The following is an 8,134-nucleotide window of genomic DNA, read 5'->3' as shown; positions in this document are numbered from 1 at the left end:
AAGATTCGCCAATCTCAAATATAGACGAACCTAGTGTTCTGACGAGACAGACAGACACTGACATGTGTTGTCGCGATTACCCTTCAAAAGAGTTTAACTTCGCTGACTAAAGGGAAGCATCTGAAGAGAGTAAACTGATTCTAAACCTCGTTAGAATCCAAGCTGATAGATATAATCGGTTGAAAAACAATGTCAATGTTCTTCTCGGTATAGTAAGAGACTGTGACTCTAAAGAAAAATCTCCTTGCAAAGAAAATGCTAAAGTTCAGTCTTCACGTATCTTACTCGAGGCGAGCCTCAAAAAGGATGCTTTGGAAATCGAACATCGCTTGAGAAAACTCTCGATTCAAGGATGTTCCAAAAGGTCTACTGTACCATCTACTTGTCACAACTGAAAAAGTTCTAGTTCCATAAGTAAAACCAGAATCCCTCCCTATTGGAAAAGATGTGTTTACAGCCTCTTCTAATCAAGGATGTTCCACGTCACATGGAAGGAAGAATTATCCAAACGATAATGTTAAGTATGTACTGTCTAATCATCCTTGTGATCAAAAGTATATCTCTTTTGTGATTCAAAAGAGCCTGTTAAGCAAAAGAGAACCTATAGGTTGAATAACAATTTCATTGTTCAACTTCAACACACCTTATATTTAATACTCAAAGGTGTAACATACATTCGTATGTCTAAACCAATTGGTTTCAGTACTCACCCAGTGTATTCTACCAGGAAAATCAGTTCGATGAGTTCCTCGAATGTTCAAAAGCATAACAGACGACTTAAAAAAAATCGTCCTAGAAGAGATCAGGATTTTTCTTTTATCAAAAAGGGAGAAAATGTTGCTTTTGATGTGGATAGAGTATCAGGAGAAGGGAGAAAAAATGATGATATGAAAAATAACCTAAAGGTGATAATTGAAGGTTATAAAGAAATCGTCAATAGGTTGTCAACTTCCTCTTGTCAAAATTCTTATGGTAAGAACTCAAACTATGTATCGTATTTTTATAACAGTAAGTTTTATGATAATTGTTCACATCAAAAGGGATTCCTTCCTAGATTCGAAAGGAAAAAGAGACTCAAACGTAAACGCATTTCATCTAATGATCTTAGGGCTCATACTTGTGCTAATTAATCACAAGGTTGAGAACTTACTCATAAAAATCCCGTTGAGTAAAATGTGTTAATAATCAGGTATAATGTTGACAAAATTGTTTCGGTTTAGTTTAGCTATTTTCTTATCTTCCATAGCTAAACTATGTCCGCAGACAACTTTGCTTAAGTATTGCTTGTGTCTGATGTTGCTCTTCTTTCATTTTCGTTGCAACTTTGTTCCCTGCTACTTTTGTGCTCTAAATTGTTTCTCTATGGAGATATAAAATATATTGAGCCAAAAAATTTTAATGTTCACATAGAAATAATTCTGTCATGTCGTAAAAATACGACCTTTTACGTGTTTTCATTATTGGGTCAAGTTGTGTTCGTACGGGTACCCGTGTTACTGTCACAAATCAATTTTGGAAACCCTAAAAGTTACCTTTCCTAAGAAACCAAATTTTTTAATACCAAACCTTTGAGTCACGTACGCATACTCTGGGTTGTTTTGTGTTTTGTCAAGAATATGTTCATCTTCTCGCTCTGGTGATTTTGCAAGAGGATTTCTTGATAAAGGTATTGGTTTCGAGTCCAAAGGGAGGAAGAAAAGAACCTTAGTAGAAGATGATCATCTTAATGCCTCATGTTACTATGCCTATACACATCAAGATATTGAGAGTGAGGATATGGTTTCTGCTTAAGTGGTTCATGATTTTCTTAAATACTTTAAGGATGTAAAACTGCAACTCGTTGATACTTTGAAGAGTCTTGGTGTGTTAAGAACTGAGTTGAAAAAGGTTAATTCTGACCTTGGTCTCATGAAGACACATGTTAAAGAAATTCTCAATGAGTATATCTTCTCTGAAGATGCAGCGGATGCTGTCAATCACAAGCTCAAAGATCTCAAGGATCGTGAGAATTCTGAAACGTCAATTTGACTTCAGTTCGTGTTCGGTTTTTGGTGGCTTAGGAGTCTTTCTTTGTTTATTATCTTGTTGATTTTCTTATTTTTTCTAGGAAACTTCTTATGAGAATTTATTCTTGTGTTTTAAGAAGGATAACTAGGGTCTGGAATAGCCATTATTGTGAATACACATAGCTATGTCCAACGTTTTTCATCTTCAATGTTTTTATATTTATTTATTTAAATTCTAAAGTTTATTTGGAAGATGATTTTGCAGTATTAATCTTTATGGTTTTTATATTGCAACTTGTTATGGGATATATGTGTTTGCGTCCGTGAACTATTATTGTCCCATACATGGTCAAAAGTTAAGTCTTTCATACGTCGATATGCAAGTATTGAATCAGGCTCACAGATTCTGTTTGTTTGAGTGAGGATTGAATCGAGAAATTGAGATATAACTCTTTGATATACTTTTTATAATGTTGAATCTAACTGTCTAGTTGATTCTCTTGTAAGTATATTGGAGTTAGTCCATACAGATTGCTAAACGAAATATTGGGTGAGGTTTTTAGACCCCCGCTTTTTCACAAAGATACATCTTGTCGCCCATCCTGCTTCAGAGAATCATGACAAGAACGCGACAAAGTATGAAGCGAAACTAGATCCCAAGATGAGGATCAACTAAAATTTAGCCTTATTCGAAGATGCAAAGATGCTAGTCGATATGATACCTCGACACCCATTCTGTCAAAAAGAAGATGAACTAGACCTAGGAGTTACGACCAAGCCTCGATGAGCCTACAGTTCAGCTTTACCAAAAACTATCACATTTCATTTTTGGATGGAACTTCAGTTCACCCAAGATGGAGAAGGACAATATATTTGCAGCCGGATATATCAAGGGAAAAGAAATCTGAAATACTCATGTGGCCAACAATTCAGATAGAACTTCATTCCACGACATACAGCCGCAACCAATTACTATCACTAAAGTAAACAAGGGAAGAAACCGTGATCGTAGATCCAAGCCACACACTACTTGTCTGGAGGCATGCTTGCAGTTTCCTCAGTCAAAGCCTCCTCACTCAAAAAGATATGCTCGACAAGCTATCCCATGAGTCAGAGTCAGACGCGATGAGCGAAGGACAAGATATGACGATCACATATAATTTCCTCATGTCAAAACACGACTCATCCACTGAATAATTACCTAGCGGTTTCCCAGAGAACTCTCCCATCAATAAAGCTAACAAAAATCGACTACGCGGTTAGACCCGAGTGTATCCATTACCCTACTGGTACCAGAAGGCATATACTACTCTCAAGTTCGGTTAAGCATCCTCCCGAAAGAAGAATAAATCTCAACATATAATTTTGCTACAGATGTTCACATGAATCCCTGTCAAAACACCTAGTGGGGTTGGAACAACAACTTCATCTTGTCCACAAAGACACATGCGGTAGTATCTCGGCATGACTCTCCACAGACGTCTCTTACCCAGAAATTATTGCTTGCCCTCCTTGAAGACTCAATCTCGTACAAGGATCTTACTTCATTTTTCAAGCGTCCCGAGTTAATGGGAATCCCTAGTCTTAAATCAAATTAGGGACTAACGAAGAATCGTGCGTCACACGCCTGCATGGCCCATACATCCAGTTTCATATAAAAAATTTAGAAACGATCTGCGCAAGAGTCTCAAAAGATCGGGACACATCAATACCATTCAACTTCTCAAACCCACATCACAACATGTTATTACTTGGGACTAGGAGACTAGAGAACGACCTTAAAAGTATCGCATCTCTCTCTGGTCTCGTCGAATTCTCGAGCCTCTCCCTGGTCTCGTCGAATTCTCCTCCGTCAGCATCTTCTCTATACTCGGCAATTGCAACCATGTCCTGGATCCTGACTGAAGATAAGATGTTTTAGGGTTTTATACGCATGCACCATTACTATATCAAGTACAATAAGCATTAAAATTATCCCTCAATAATAAACGCATGCAGGAGACAAACTAGGATTCACAATCGGTTTGAAGAGGAGTTTATAGTTTCCACTCTACTCAGACGCGCTCATACTTTAGTCACATAACTCGACGAATTGGAACAAATGGGTAGAGAATTCGACAACTCGCCCTTCATGAAAATATCCATTTGTGTCTCTATTACCACATGTTAAAAGGGAATGATGTCTCAAAATACAATGCAAGATGTACGATCAAAACATTGAAGGCATTGTTGCTGAAAAATCCCTAGATTTTCGAGTTTGATTTCACATGTGCTTACTACTGACAAAGGAAGCTCTAAGTATGGATTTTTCACTACTGTATGAAAGTTGAGTCTCTTTTGTTCGATACTTGGGGTCAACCACTAAAATCGGACATCAAACGAAGTTTCTGCAACCTCTGGAGTGAAAGCTGCGCAAGGGAGGACCTCCTATTACGAATTTAACAAAGGGTTTTCACCTACTAGCATATGAAACAAAGCAAGCGAAGGTTTGCATAAAGTTCGAGCTCATGAGGGAGCCTTTACTTCGCTAGATGAGTACAAGCAAGAACCGAAGAAGGAAATTACCAACATTTAAGAAAATCATCTGGCAGCAGTGGCCTCTACCTCTCGGGAAGAAAACTTTCTCTTCTTACCTACGGTCTCCATATCCTTTCCTCTACATCTCCTCAGCTACCAGTCTCTCTTCCATAAGGGCCTCTTCTAAGAAACGAAGACCGGAATTTAACTTGTTCCAGTCGGCTCTGAAAAAGCGGGGGTCTAACAACCACACCCAATATTTCGATTAGAAATCTGTATGGACTAACTCCAATATACTTTCTAGAGAATCTACTAGACATTCAGACTCAATCTTAAGAAAAGTATATCAAAGAGTTATATCTCTGTTTCTTAATGTAATTAGCAAATCAAACAGATGGAAATCCGTGAGCCTGATTAATATAAGAAACAACTTGAACGGTATCAAAAACCAATATCCAAGTGTCAATCAATTTAATCAACAACCAAAGGTTGGACTCACGATTGATTGAGCTTACGCACAACCTGTGATATTTCAATTATATAGAAAATATAATGCGGAAAAGAAATAACACAGACACCAGAAATTTTGTTAACGAGGAAACCGCAAATGCAGAAGAACCACGGGACCTAGTCCAGATTTGAACACCACACTGTATTAAGCCGCTACAGACACTAGCCTACTCCAAGTTAATTTCGAACTAGAATGTAGTTGAGCCCTAACCAATCTCACACTGATCAAGGTACAATCGCGTTCCTTACGCCTCTAGAACCACGCCGGATTATGCGCACTTGATTTCCTTAGCTGACCTCACCCACAACTAAGAGTTTCTACGACCCAAAGTCGAAGACTTGATAAACCATTCTGTCTCACACAGAAAAGTCTATTGAATAGATAAATCTGTCTCCCACAGATATACCTATGAGTTTTGTCCCGTATTTTGATAAATCAAGGTGAACAAGAACCAATTGATATATCAGACTTATATTCCCGAAGGACAACCTAGAAATATCAATCACCTCACAATAATCTTAATCGTATGGTAACGAAACAAGATATCGTGGAATCACATACTATGGGACGAAGATGTTTGTGACTACTTTTTATCTTGCCTATCGGAGATTAAATCTCGAGAAAATCTTAGAGAAGATAGTACTCAATCACGATAGACAACAACAAGATCATAACACGCAACTACAGATAAAATAGTTGGCTCTGGCTTCACAATCCCAATGAAGTCTTCAAGTCGTTAACCTACAAGGTTTTAGAAAAACCTAAGGTTAATGGAGAATAGACTCTAGTCGCAACTAGTATCACACATGAGGTGTGGGGATTAGGGTTCCCAGTTGCTAGAGTTCTCATTTATATAGTCTTCAAATCAGGGTTTGCAATCAATGTTACCTTGGTAACAAATCATTCAATATTCATCGTTAGATGAAAATATGATTAGACTCAAGCTAATATCTTTTAACCGTTAGATCGAATTTAGCTTGTTACATACAAATGAAAAGTGACTTCATTTAGATATGGGTAACCGTATCTAAACGTGTACACCTTTTTGGATCAACAATAGTTAACCGAAGTGAAAATACGAGGGTACCCAAATATAGCTCAATCTAAAACTTTTCCACCTATAAGTCCTTTCTCCGAAAATGATTGTCTATGGACTGAGTCGAGACAATACAACTAATCGGTTCACACTTCGTGTGATAGTCTATGGATACGAGATCGAGACAATACGACAACAAGATAACTTGTGTGATTGACTATGGATTCAAGATCGAGACAATACAACAACGAAGTATGATTACTTGATAATAGGTTCGGACTTAACCAAACACAATAGGATTTCTATCAAGTAATTAGGAATTAACGTTGGTGTATTTTACTTCTAATTATAATAAAAACAATTATCATTGCGAAAATAGAAAAGTAAAAGACACAACAAGATTTTGTTAACGAGGAAACCACAAATGCAAAAAAAACACCGGGACCTTGTCCAGAATTGAATACTCTCAGGATTAAGCCGCTATAAAAAAAATCTAAACCAACCTCGTATAGTTGAGACCAAGCAACTAAACCTATAGTTCACCTAGTTCTGCATGTATCCATGCGCCTCCAACTTGTAATGAGTCACGCACTTGGAACAATTCCTTTGGTTCGTATTCCAAAGAGTAAAGGTGTTAGAGAAATGCTAGGTCGAACTCGCATGCGTTTCTATCTCAAGCGTGTTTGTCAATGTTAGTGATCAAAACTATAAGTCTTGATTTCTAGCCTATTTATAGATGTTTCGGACTAGGACATAGATAGTGTACTTGAGCTTAGATTTCACAGAGTTCATCATTTGAAGACGAAGAACTACTAAGGGGAGCTTGTGGAACTTCTTCGACAAAAGGTATGTGGAGACTTGAACTCATCTATCACTTGGAAAGTCTATTTCTACTATCTCCTATATTGAGACATAAGTCGTGTTAAGATATAGTTTTCTCTATACACATTTGAGATTTCGAGCTGAGTATATCTCGCTTACATATTTCTCGAAGTATGTGTTGGTAATATTTCGCTTCGATCAAGTTCATCTTATATTATGATAAAATTGCCGAGTAACATCTTACATGGTTTGTGTGATACAATCATTTGATGTAGGCTTGGAATGTTTCGATAATGATTATTTCAATATTTTGAAAATTGCTTTGATGTTAATAGTGTGTGAAAACGGCTATTGTCATTATAGAAGAATGTTTCAATGATTGAAATAAAGAGGTGAGAATGTGACCATGTTTGGATATAAGCATATATAGTGTGTTCACACATTAGTGTATAAATCCATAAACCGAGAGCCAAGTGTATGCATATGTGTGTATACGAAATTGGTGAAGGAGACAAGATAAGTATGCGTACCCGTACGCATACTGGCGGAAGTTTTCGAACCAAAAATATCTGCTGAGTTTGGGAATTACAAACTCCTAAACTAGTCACCTTAAGTATGCGTACCCGTACGCATACTGGCGGAAGTTTTCGAACCGAAAATTTCTGCTGAGTTTGGAAACTAAAACAAACTTAAATCTGGTTGCTTAAGTACACATACCTGTACGCATACTTAAGCTAGTTACTTTGTCAAATCGGTTAGTTCATGAACTTAAACATTTAAATCATAAGGAATGCAATCTTTGCAAACCGTGGCTATAATGTTCATGATTGATTCAAGTGAATAAACCGATGTGGTTTCAATTGTGTTTTCTATAATAATTGAACAACTCTTTAACTAGTTTCATTGAGTCATTTGAACTAGTTATGGTTGAGATGAATAAGGTTGATATGAGAGTAATCATATGGCTAACCTCGTTTAACTGTTTGTGAACCAACATGGTGTACACGTTTAGGTTCGGTTACATAAACCTAAACGAGGATACATTTCATTTGTGTGTAACAAGCTAAGTTTGATCTAACGGTTGAAAGTTATTAGCTTGGTTGAATCAGGTTTTTCATCTAACGGTGATTATTAAATGCTTTGTTACCAAGGTAACTTGGATAGCAAACCCTATTGAAAACTATATGGAGGAGAACTCTAGCAATTGGGAAACCTAATCCCCACACCTACTGTGTGTTACTA

Source organism: Papaver somniferum, chromosome 7 (genome assembly GCF_003573695.1).
Source record: "Papaver somniferum cultivar HN1 chromosome 7, ASM357369v1, whole genome shotgun sequence".
In the NCBI taxonomy this organism is placed as follows: domain Eukaryota; kingdom Viridiplantae; phylum Streptophyta; class Magnoliopsida; order Ranunculales; family Papaveraceae; genus Papaver; species Papaver somniferum.
The sequence above is the reverse complement of the archived record's forward strand: the minus strand, read 5'-3'. Positions refer to the sequence as shown.